This window comes from Patagioenas fasciata, chromosome 1 (genome assembly GCF_037038585.1).
Source record: "Patagioenas fasciata isolate bPatFas1 chromosome 1, bPatFas1.hap1, whole genome shotgun sequence".
NCBI classification, from domain to species: domain Eukaryota; kingdom Metazoa; phylum Chordata; class Aves; order Columbiformes; family Columbidae; genus Patagioenas; species Patagioenas fasciata.
In genome coordinates, this window is record NC_092520.1 from 45,570,663 (window position 1) to 45,582,756 (window position 12,094).

A 12,094-nucleotide genomic window follows, 5' to 3' on the forward strand; every position below is an offset into this window, starting at 1 on the left:
TGCAGTGTTCCTCTAGATAAGACAGCTGGGGAAAGTGGGAAAGGTAAATGAGCAAGGACGCAAGTTCACAGGGTTTCCACTTGTGCTGATTTTTCATTGATGGCTTTTGTTCTCATGTATTCTGTTGGTCATCATTTGAAGCAATATTAGAGCATTTTAGAGTAAGTATTCTCTCTCCTTAATTGCAGAAAAGTGGACTCCAGTCCTTTTTGGTTGTAGCAGGTGGAATGGATTTGACTATTACAGAGAAATTGCCATCTTTGACCTTGCACAAAAGAAGTGTTGTGATCTGACCCGGTAGTTAAAAATTCAACTTTTACTGCTCAAAGCAGCTTCTTTCCTTCTCTAAGGGTAAACTTGAGTTCCTTTCTCTCTCTTCTGTGCTGGGAAGAGATTAGATTCTTCTCCCTGTCCACTTACCTTCCAGCCTGCGTGGCAGATGAGTCACTCTTCACACTTGTCTCACTGGTTTCTGCTGTTCCCCAGCCACAACCAGACTTTAGGCTGGATCCAGAATCTGTCACTGTGGACATGATAGGCAGAGGTGTATACAGCCATAGATACATATGCACATGGAGTGAGGTGCAGCATTACAGAAATAGCCAGTCAGACAAAATCTTACCTGTGATTTGATCCCAGTCTCTACAATAAATTCAGCTCACATCTTACACCTAAGACAGTTACTAATGAAGATAAATCTTTTGGAATAGCTTAGTTACAGTTCAGAAGGACTGATCTGTCCCCATACAAAATCAACTGTGTTCTTAGTAGCAGTTGTAATATATCAAATACTATGCTTGCCACTAAAAGGTATCTATCTATCTATCTATCTATCTATCTATCACTATTATTTCCTCTTTGAAGGATGTGGGAAAGCATGTTGTATCTCACCTACTGATACGCTTGAAATCTTACTAGGGACAAAAAGGAACAGTTCATATACATATATGGAGCAAAGAATATATTGTTAAACTGATCAAAATCATCATAATCTAACCAAAGCACAGCAAACAGTTATTCTTAGTCAATTCCAATACTATAAATACTCATAGTTCAAGGCAATATGGATAAACCTCATCAATAATATTCTTAAAACTATTAAAAAAGAAAACTTAGTAACATCTACCCCTTTTTCCTGGAGTGATGCTTACCCTTCCAGTGTCCTATGGGCCACACAGCCAACAGTTCCAGTCTTTTTCAAGGAGAGGGGTGTGCATGAAGGGGGTAAGGTCCATGGTGAGTCCTGGGCATCCTGCAGTCTTCAGGTGAAGAACAACAGGGTGGTGGGGGTTCCTTCCTTCTTGATCTTGGTGTCCACCCTGGCGCTATTTTTACGTTTTCTTAATAAGACCTGCTTCTACTCATTGAGCATCACTCAAAAGCCTCCTCCAGCTCCAGTGCACATAAAGGGCTGTTGTATGTCACACAGTGACTACCTAGATCCATTTGACCTTTACCCCACAGTATCCTCAGAAACTACAACAGGTCAGGCAGTAATCCCTTGGTTATTGCTAAAACTAGCTCAGGCCCAGAGAAGTCCTGAGTGATCACTACGTGCTTACTGGTGGCGAACAGAAGCTGTTAACCAGTGACTTATCAACCTGTGAATATCTATGTGGAAGTGGTGTAAAGGTTCCCTCTACCACCCTAATAAAATTACCATCAGTTTTTGTTTCCCTTTGATTTGTGCAGCACCCTTCTGTCCATTCTGCCTGTATGGTCAAGTGTCTTTACATGTGAATGCGAGTAGACTGTTCCAAAATATATAATATGCCACAACTTTGTGAAAAATATTTAGGGATCATAACTGCTGTGAACATGCAGCAGCCTGATTTTAATTGAGACGAGCATATAATAAAAAACCTACCAGTTGACGTCAGAGACTTACAGAGTTTTCCACAAGAGGAAAAAATAATCCAGTATTTCCTCTATCAATTTGCTGTTTGTCCATCAATGTATATTTACATCAGCATATATTAAATTATTATGGCAATATCCTTTATTGAACCCTCACTCATTTCAGAATCTCACTTTTATTTTTGACTAATGGTTGATGAATTAAACCACAAGATTTAGAAATGTGTTGTTAGCTCTGATGACAGTGTCTCCACAAGAAGCTGAACTTCAGTCCCTGTAGAGGTCTTAACAACCTGGCAGCTGGATTACCTTGAGTGAAGCCCTCTGAACATCTGCCACACACACCTTGTTTTGTCTGCAGCCTCACACACAGCTTTCCATCCCTGCACAAGTCTTTCAAGCGTGGATAAAGAATTCATTGCAGAGATCAGCAGATGGTTTTCATTGTTATTATTCCTATTGGCACCAAAAATGCTTGAATCAATGTGCAGGCTTTGGAACAGTATTTCCTCCTCTATTTCTCATTTTGTTTTGACAGTCATTTGAACATCTCCAGATTCCCAGATTAGACTCAGTATGTGGTTTATCTATTTCATCAATACTCTTACAAAGAAAAGCCTATCTTCTGCTTCAGCCAGTCCCCCTCAGTCATTTCTGAAAGCCTAGCAGTTATGATATCAAGTGTGCCTCTCACACCCTCTTGTTATTATCTCAGATTGTTGTCTGCATTTAGTGTCAGATAATAATAAAAAAAAATCAGAAAAGTAGTAGATTTGGAGTTGTTAGCATCAGTTAGCAATCAGTATGCCTTATGCTTCCTATTATAAGACTTCTTTTCAGCTGCTTACAATCCTTCCTTGATTTAGCTGTTTTCAACTCAGATTTTCCATACTGAATGCCTGTTTCTGCCCAATAGATTTATTTATTTTTAAACCAACTCATAAATGGTTTGGTAACAGTATTAGAATGGAAGAAAACATTTGTTCTGCTCATGTTAAAAGATTCAGCCTTTTAATTTATTAATTTTTTTTTCTAGAAGACCCATCACATACATATGCATTTATGTGTTTTGGCAGCCATGTATCTTTTCTCTCTGTGGAAAAAGCTGCTCAGTTTTTGCCTTTGAAGAGCCACAGCTTATGTCCTACAGTTATCCTCTTGCTACAGCTTTGCAGGATAAAGTCTCCGAAAATCACAGCTGTGGCAGGTCTAGCCTGTAGTTGAATGAAATTATGCTTAAAATTACAGTTGTGACCTATTCTAATTGTGCCAAGATCAGGTTTGAGATCCTAAGGGTCTTTTCTTTCCTGTGTGCTTGGTAGCAACTCTCTTGTTGGGCTCAAGAAACCTGGAGGAAGACTCCGATTTATTCATATACCAAGGGGTTAAAACAGCAAGGAAAATCAGAGGTGACCACAGAACGGCACATGGGTGTCCTGGTTTTGTTAAAAACAAGTTTCTCTTTTAGCGAATTTTTGCCTGTCAGCTAAAGCCTTCATATTAGCTGCATTTTCCTGGAGAACCCGACACATGTTTTGGTTAAACCTAGCAATGGAATGCAAGCTTATTGATAAGCACGGATGGACATCTCGCGAGAGGGGCAACGAGAAACTGGTGATCGAGAGACTGACCAACGGTGTATAACATTCCATTCACGTGAATACTTAATATAAAAGTGGGAGATCACGAGGATCTCGTCCCTTTGCCTTTTCCCTTTGCCTTTTCCTTTTTTCCTCATGGCTGACATTAGGAGAGGACCTTGCTCGTCGTCCCTGCGAACTGAGGCCTAGTGAGAGACTGAATCCAGCTCCGGTTGGCTACAGAGTCTAATCCAGGACTTTGGGTGCTGGCTCTGCAGTTGCTGAGACTTACAAGATTGGTTTTGTATATTTTGTATTATTTTCTCTATTCTTATTAGTAGCATTAGTAAAACATCTTTAACTTTTCCAACTCTTCTCTCTCTGTCCTTCTTTCCCTCCCGATCGCCTGTCCTGAGTGGGAAGGGGGGAGAGGGAGGGGCAAAAAGGGGGAAGTGGTGGGGAGAGGAGGTTAACAATACATCTGCCAGGGTTTGATTGTCACCCCGCAATCCTAACCCTCGACAATGGGAACAGAACCTGGTACATGGGATGAGATGTGAGGCTGCAGATGGTGGAAGCTTGAATTGCCGGCTGTGGGGAAAGTGGGACTGGAAGTGGGGAGAGGAATAGTGGGTTTTGCCAGGGCAAGAGACTGAGGGTGAAAGTGGAGGAGAAAATATGGAAGAAGAAAATTAAGGTCCACAGTATAAATGTGAAAAGAAAAAAAAAAAAAAAAAGGAACTGCAAGCAAATTGAGCATCTGAATGAGAAGTGTCAAGTGGGGAATCAGTGAACCAAAGGACAACATATAATGGGATGGGTAGATATTACCTGACACTGAGGGGCATGGAAAAGGAATGTGGGTGTAGAAGATCTGTGGGTAAAGAGATAGGTGAAAAAAATTCTGACAAAAGGTCTAGGCACTCAAGATTCAGTATTTTTAAAGGGGAAGTGGTCAAAAAGTTACAACATGGCAGGGGACTCAGGAGGTGGTCCTAGCTTTTTAAATGGAGAAAAAAGAGTTGTTCAGACAAGGAGACTTCCACTTCTATTTAGCATTACACTGTGCTCAGTATAATCTACGTTTCTTGAGTTCCACCTATTTTATTTTCTGTTGTCAAACCTACATGAATCACTGTTATTGCTAAGTCCTTGTTGCCTCAAATGACAGAGCTGGTAAAATTCTGATTGTTACAGTTTACTTTCTTAAAAACCTGGATTCTACACAAAAAAAAACCCCACATCCTGCACACAACTGCATTAAAAGAACACCTGTCAAGATTGAAAAATCACTGTGAATGAAAGTGTTAAGTACCAGAGCAAAGCCTGGTCATGTTGAAGTGGGTAAACAATCTGCTTTTATCTTACGTGTCTTTGCTGAAGAGATTTTTTGTTGAAACATGCCAATATAAATTTGATCTATGGAAGAATAGAGTCTGAGCCTAACTAGAAACATGAGCATGGAACAAACAATAATAACGTATGTTACCAAGTTTTCCAGAGCAAAAAAATGTTTTGCAGAATAATTATGATCTCTTTGCACCTCTGTAATTCAGTAGTTGATCAGGTCTGGCACTGAAATGGTGCTATCATTTTTAAATTAAAAGACTGGTCAGGAACAAACTAGTGAAGCATTTACTTTTCTATCTCCCTGTTCTCCCTCTACCATGTGCTCCACAAGCACAAGGGTCTGTACAAGCTCAGTAAACCACTTGTAATCCAAACCGTGATAATTTGGTTTTGAATAAGTCATGTGGTTGGGGTTTTTTTTTGGAAGAGTAATGAAAAGTAGTTGGCAAGATGACAGCAGATGTAAAACCCAGGCTGAAGCTGTCAGCATGGATGCAGCAGTGCAGCCGTTTCCTTCCTGCCTTTGGGAAAGGTCAGGAGAATATGCAGACAGCTCACACAGTGTGTAGATGTTGCTGAGGACTACAGGCTGCTTAGGCAGGAGAGTGAGTATGACACGAAAGCGAACAGAACGCACAAGCACAAAATTTGTAGAGAAACACATTTTAGCCGTGACAAGTGATGTCAGTTGTAACAGGCAGTGCCTGCGGGTTGGATAGGCGGTCACACCTCACTTCTTCTGACAAGAGAAAGGTGCTGGCTCACCTCTGCAGATGCCCCACTGGGAAGCAGAGGCTAAAGCCCACTGAAATCAATCAAAGCTTGTTTACTTCAACGTGCTTTGAATTGGGTCTTAAGACAACATATCCTCTTGGATTTTCCTCTTATGCCAGACTGCAATGCACAGAAGGCCAGGCTGCAAAATCCCTGAGGGACATTGCTTATTTGACACGTCTTTGCACAGCACCATGTTTATTTCAGGTCCTCCTTCACCCCTAATTTATCCTAATTTTAAGCAATTAGGAACAATAATTAGGAATACAGCTCCCCTGTAGTTTCTCACAGAGACATCCTAAAAGAGATCTAGCCTGTTTAAGACCTGAGCCACCCTTGTTACTGTCTCTATTTGTCCCAGGCTACAATGGAAAGCAACAACCTGCCTCCTCAATTAGGTGCCTTGGTTGGGTTTCTTGAATCTGGTGGAACAAATGGTTTGAGAAAATTTAATGAGTCTATGTACATCATGTATTGCAGCTTGAAAGATAAAGGCAGGAATGAAATTCTCTAGTTATGATCTGGATTAAATAGTTCAAGAAAGGGGAGTGGTGATTTGAAAACTTGCTGAATGCTAAAGGAAGGGATGGATTAAATCAGAGTCCCTGAGTGCTTTCTGTCCTTTGACAGTGACAGACAAAGTACAAAACGATCGCCTTGGGACATATAAACTTTTTTTTTTTCATATTAATGAAGGTTTACCCTCTATAAAGATCTTTTTATTTTACGTTTTCAGCAAGCATTGCATTATTTTATTGTTCTCTGCTGCTGATGTGACAATCTCATCCTGTTAGCCCTCTGGATATATTAGCAATCTTTAAATGGCATCTTTCTCTTGTGAGAAAATTGCAGAGAAGAAAGATCTCCTCTTAACTCTTGCTGAACCAACCAAAATGTATATTATTTTTCGTGACTCATGTCAGTTTCCTGTATGTTTTGAATGACTTTGCTTTACAACCTGGATCAAAGTCATCGGCTCACTTCATGGAGATAACAAAAAGTTGTCAAGTGATATAATAGTACATCCAGTGATACCATAAAGAGGGCAACTAGAGCTTTTAAAAAGTCAGTATCCTATTCTGATATAATACAGTTTTAATTTAACTTCTATTAATTTTTTTAACCATTTTTTCTAGGTGTAAATTCCACCCTCGGACAGGTAAGATTGCTTTGTCTGTTTATGAGTATGTGCAAATAGAGGGTTTCTCCCCTGGTTCACAATCTATTATTTTCTTCCTTTTTATCTTTATTCTCCCTACTTTTTAATTTCAAATGACCATATTTTTATATTGCCAGACCAAGCTCTCTCAAATAATTACTACCCTCTTACACATTTTCTCTCAGGTATTTATTGAACACAATCAAATTATATTTCAATTTGTTATGTTAGTTCCATTCTTTATCTCCCATTTACTCATTTAGTAGAAATTGCAAGTGTTGAACTGCCGGCATCACTTACAGCCTTTAGTGAGAGCAAAGCTATCCACACAGCAATTATTTCCATAAACACGAGCATCTTATTCAGAACAAGGCCCGGGGTGCCAGTCCATCACCCTGCTCTGCCCCTGCTCCTCAGCAAAGGACTGCTGATGAGCAGTCTGCAGTGCTCCGCATACGGAGAGAGATCTGCAAGAAGGAGGGGTGGAGTGGGTTGCAGGAAAGCCAGAGCAGAGACATTCGTCAAAAAACAAGGAAGGCAAGAAGCTAAAAAAAAAAGGGGAGGAATAAGCAAGAGATAAGCAGTGAAGAACAAAGCCAGAAAGGAAACTGTCAAGGAGAATGATAAACAGAGATGGAAGAGAGGAGAGAGAGAGAAGGTAACTGATGTAAGCACCAAGGAGAAAAATAATCAGCATGTTCATTACAATGTCTCTTATTGAATCCTGAGGAACATTCTCTGTCATATGAACATCCCAGAATCTACATGAATTTTAAAGGGAGTGAGACAGGATATCAATCAAATCCACAACACCAGAGTTTCTGAGCCCATGATTTTATGGAGAAGGCTATGGGGAGATCTTCTTGTGGCCTTTCAGTACTTAAAAGTGACCTATAAGAAAGATGGGACAGACTTTTTAGCAGGGCCTGTTGTGATAGGGCAAAGGGTAATGGTTTTAAACTAAAAGAGGGGACATTCAGGCTAGACATGAAGAAGAAATTTTTTACAGTGAGGGTGGTGAAACACTGGCCCAGGTTGCCCAGAGAGGTGGTAGATGCTCCATCCTTGAAGACATTACAGGTGTCGAGGGTTTGATTGCGGGGTGACAATAAAACCATGGCAGATATATTGTTAACTCCCTCTCCCCATGCTTTCCCCCTTGAGCCCCTTCATCTCCCTGCTTCCCACTAAGGACAGGCAATTGGGAGGGAAAGAAGGACAGAGAGAAGAGAGTTGGAAAAATTAAAAACATTTTACTAATGCTACTAATAAATATAGAGAAAATAATACAAAATATACAAACCAATCTTGAAAGTCGCAGCAACTGCTCCGGTAGATGTAGGGCCAGCACCCGCAGTCCTGGGCTGGGCTCTGCAGCCAACTGGAGCTGGATTCAGTCTGTCACTAGGCCTCAGTTAGCAGGGACGACTCACAAGGTCCTCTCCTAATGTCGGACATAAGGAAAAGGGATAAGATTCTCATGGTCTCTCACTTTTATATGAAGTGTCATGTGAATGGGATGGGATACTTAGTTGGTCAATTTTTGGTCACCTGTTTCTCGTTGCCCGTCTTGCGGGATGTACATCCATCCTTATCAATGACCTTGCATACCATTGCTATGTCTACCAAAGCATGTATCTGGCTTTCAGGAAAATGCAGCTAATAAGAAGGCTTTAACTGACAGGCAAATTCACTAAAAGAGAAAATTGTTTTTAACAAAACCAGGACACCAAGCCAGGCTGGACGGGGCTCTGAGCAACCTGATCTACTTGAAGATGTCCCTGCTCATTGCAGGGGGTTGGACCAGATGAGCTTTGAAGGTCCCTTCCAACCCAAATTGTTCTATGCTTCTATGATTCTATGATGCTAGGATACAGGAAAACCCGACTTCAGATTCCCAGTACCAGATCAAACTGTTGCAGCTGCAAATAGCTAAACACTGATCTCATTAAAGCTTGCTCTGCTGGTTCAGATTAGTGTGGAACTTCTGTTATGTTAACTTTGTACTGTTAACAGGCTTTATCATGTGTCATCTGTCCTCCCACAGCTGACATAAAGCCAACATAACAGCATAAATCTAATATAAAGTTTGTGTTGCATGCTCTGGCTAATTCAGCGGAAATTTGTTCATGTGCACATAATCAAATTTATAGTGCTGGTCCAGGAGGGCATAGATATTGTAGTAAATGGTCTTGATATGCTGCAAATGTTGTTACGAGCAGAAGGAAACATACCATATACTAGTAACTAATTATTTACCCTTAGTCCAATTAACATTTTACCAGACAAAATTATTAACCCTGTTACAAATATATATACTCATTATTCAGATGAATACAGAGACATCTCATCAGCAATAGTCTTAAAGTTGTTTGGGTCTGCTTGGTGTTATTTCACGTGTTTTGCCAGCAAGATCTGTCTGCTTCTCAGTTCCCAGGCGAAGTGTGAAAGCGGCTCGGCAGCTTCCCCCTGCTCCACCTGAAACAAAGGGCTCTTACTTGTCTCACCATGACTATCTAGGTTTGTCAGGCCTTTGCCATGTGCTATATTCCTACAGATAAAGGTACAACAGATCAGACATTAGTCACTTGACCACTACACAATTATTAAAGCAAACTAAGCCCAGGTCAGGCCAGGGCAAGGCTGAAATATCCTTAGATCCTGAGCTGCCAGGTGAGCACAAAGCCTGCAGAATTTTACTAATGACAAAAATAATGTTTACTGGGGTGTGACCTCAGTGTTGTGTGTTTGTTCAAAACCCTTTGTAAAACTGCGTAGTGCTCTGTAAATTGCTTTATAATACTGGTAATTGAAAAAATGATCAATAGGAGCTTTCTTTTGCTTTTCAGCTGACAAATCAGCTGTGCTATGTACCTGTGGACTGATCTATTGGGGTTCCAATGGCTTATGTTTAAAATGATGGAGGTCTGTGCTTATGTGCTGTTATATGAGGAAATATCCCTGATGCACCTTCTCTTTTCTGTAGAGCATTTAGTTCCACCTACCCTGCAGAAATCACAAAAGGCATTAGTTCCATCTCAATTATTGCAGTTGGGTTCTGTTAGGATCTAAATTTATTTCACAGCAGCATGTATTTATGTGTTGTTAACACCTGATTGCTGAAAGTACCAGGCTTGGGAAAGCTCCTCTGCCAGTTTCAGAGGATGCCTTGAATGGTGGCTTCTGGTCTCTACAGAAAAATGGGCAAACAAAACCACATGAGGGAATTGCTGACAACATCTGCTGTTCTTACCTTTATCTAGCTGCAAATTTTGGTTACAAACTCCCTTCACCCCCTCTTTCCCCCTCCTTTTTTTTTTTGCAGGTCTGCCAAGCATCAATAAAGAGCCCATTTCAGAGCTCAGCAGATGGCGTTCCTCATTGTTATTCCTACTGGTACCCAGGGGTGTCTGAGTCCATGGGCATGAGAATGTTTTTGCCCATTGCTGTTGTAGTTCCACTTTGACTTTAATTTCTAAGTATCCATACTGTCAGCATAAGCTGAGATACATCTTAATTAATAATACTTCACATGCAGGATTGCTCTTGACAGTTTTGAAGTTGTAATATGTATCTGTATATTAACAGATTGCTCATGCTGCTTTTCAAGTTTGTCAGTAGAAAGCGGATCATCCAGGTGATCCTTATAACCTGGTGAAAAAGGCTGAATCACAAAGGCCAACGTACTTGCTGCTGCACATAGGAAGAATATCATTATTAGAGTCCTGCCTCCTTCAGTGCTCACACTGTAAGACAATTGTGTTACTCCTAGAAGTATTTTTCAGAAGATTCCATTATTTCCATTTTAGAGACAGACAAACTGATTTTTTTTTTTCCTATGTGACTTGCTCAAGACAATTTAAGCAAATCTGAAAGCAAATTGCATCTTTTAGTTTCCTATGGCCTGGTCTGTGTCCTCTACTAGCCTTCAAAAAGCAGACTTAATTTTGAAATTTTTTAGTTTGTTATTGGCTTGATTTTGCAGTCTTCATCACTTCAGTTGTAGTATTTCTACCCAATATATCCTGATAGAAAGATGCCTTTCTGTTCCCGTATGGAAATATGAATGAGCATGTGTCCTGGTTTTGTTAAAAACAAGACCAGTTATTTTTTTGTGACGTTTGGAAACCATTGTGAAGGAAGATGAAGAAGAGCAGGGAGAGGTTGTTTTTGGAATAGAACAAGGTGACGATGAAGAAGAATCAGAGGAGGAAGATGAGGGTCTTTCTACATCACAGCCACCAGAGGGTCCTTCTACATCAAAGCAACCAGTGAGTCCTTCAAAAGCAAAGTGATGAGCAAAGGATGAGCTAATAGAACACTGCTTATTTCTGAAGGAGCTGAGGACTGTGAAACAAGACTTTAGCCATCATGAAGATGAGCCAATTGTCACTTGGCTCATTTGATGCTGGGACAGTGAGGCAAATAGTTTGGAGTTAGATGGCAGTGAAGCCAGTCAGTTGGGATCCCTCGCCAGAGATGGTGGCATTGGTAAGACAATTGCAAAGAAGAAACAAAATCAAAGCCTCTGGAGGAGAATTTTGTCAGCAGTAAAAATCAGGTACCCTTTAAAAGATGATATCATACGTTGCCCAACCAAATACACTACTATGGAGAGAGGTATTAGGTACCTACCTGAGAGAATTGGCTGTGCGAGATAATTTACAGTGACCCACAGACAATTATAGATCCTGATGAAGTGCCATGTACCTGAGGTATACTGCGGAAGTTTGTGCAGAGCACACTACTGTCTTATGCCTGCACTTTAGGATTACTCACCATTTCAAAAGACAATAGATCAACTGTGGGTGAGATAGCATACCTGTTGCAGCAGTATGAAGAGAGTCTTTCTTCTCCCCTACAAGCCTGTGTCACAGCTGTGGAGAAACTGTGTGACAAACTGTACAAGAGGGAGGATAAATCCTACTTGTCACATGCACAGGCCTGAGCCACAGCTATTAGGAGATGACCTGCTGCAGCAACAGCTCGAGAGAAATGGAATACGTAAAGAAATGAATTATGTTTCTTTCCTCCGTGACCAGGGGGGAGATATGAGTAATCGGCATGGAAAACCCACTGCTGACCTACAGGCACAAGTACGTGAGTTGAAAAAGAAAGCTCCAAAGAGAAAAGCTGCTCCATTTTCCAGTGTGAGGCTTTCCAGCCAGAGTACAATGGATTCTTGTGTCTCCCTACCAGAGATCGTGCAAAACACCAATTAGCAGTGCCCTGCCTCCAGCCAGGCGTAGGAGGGGGACAATGACAACAGAGTTTATTGGACTGTGTGGATTTGATGGCCTGCAGAATGCAGGCCACAGTTCGACTGCCCCAGGGGTGGAAACACAGCCCTACTATCTGCCGTGGACTGATCCAG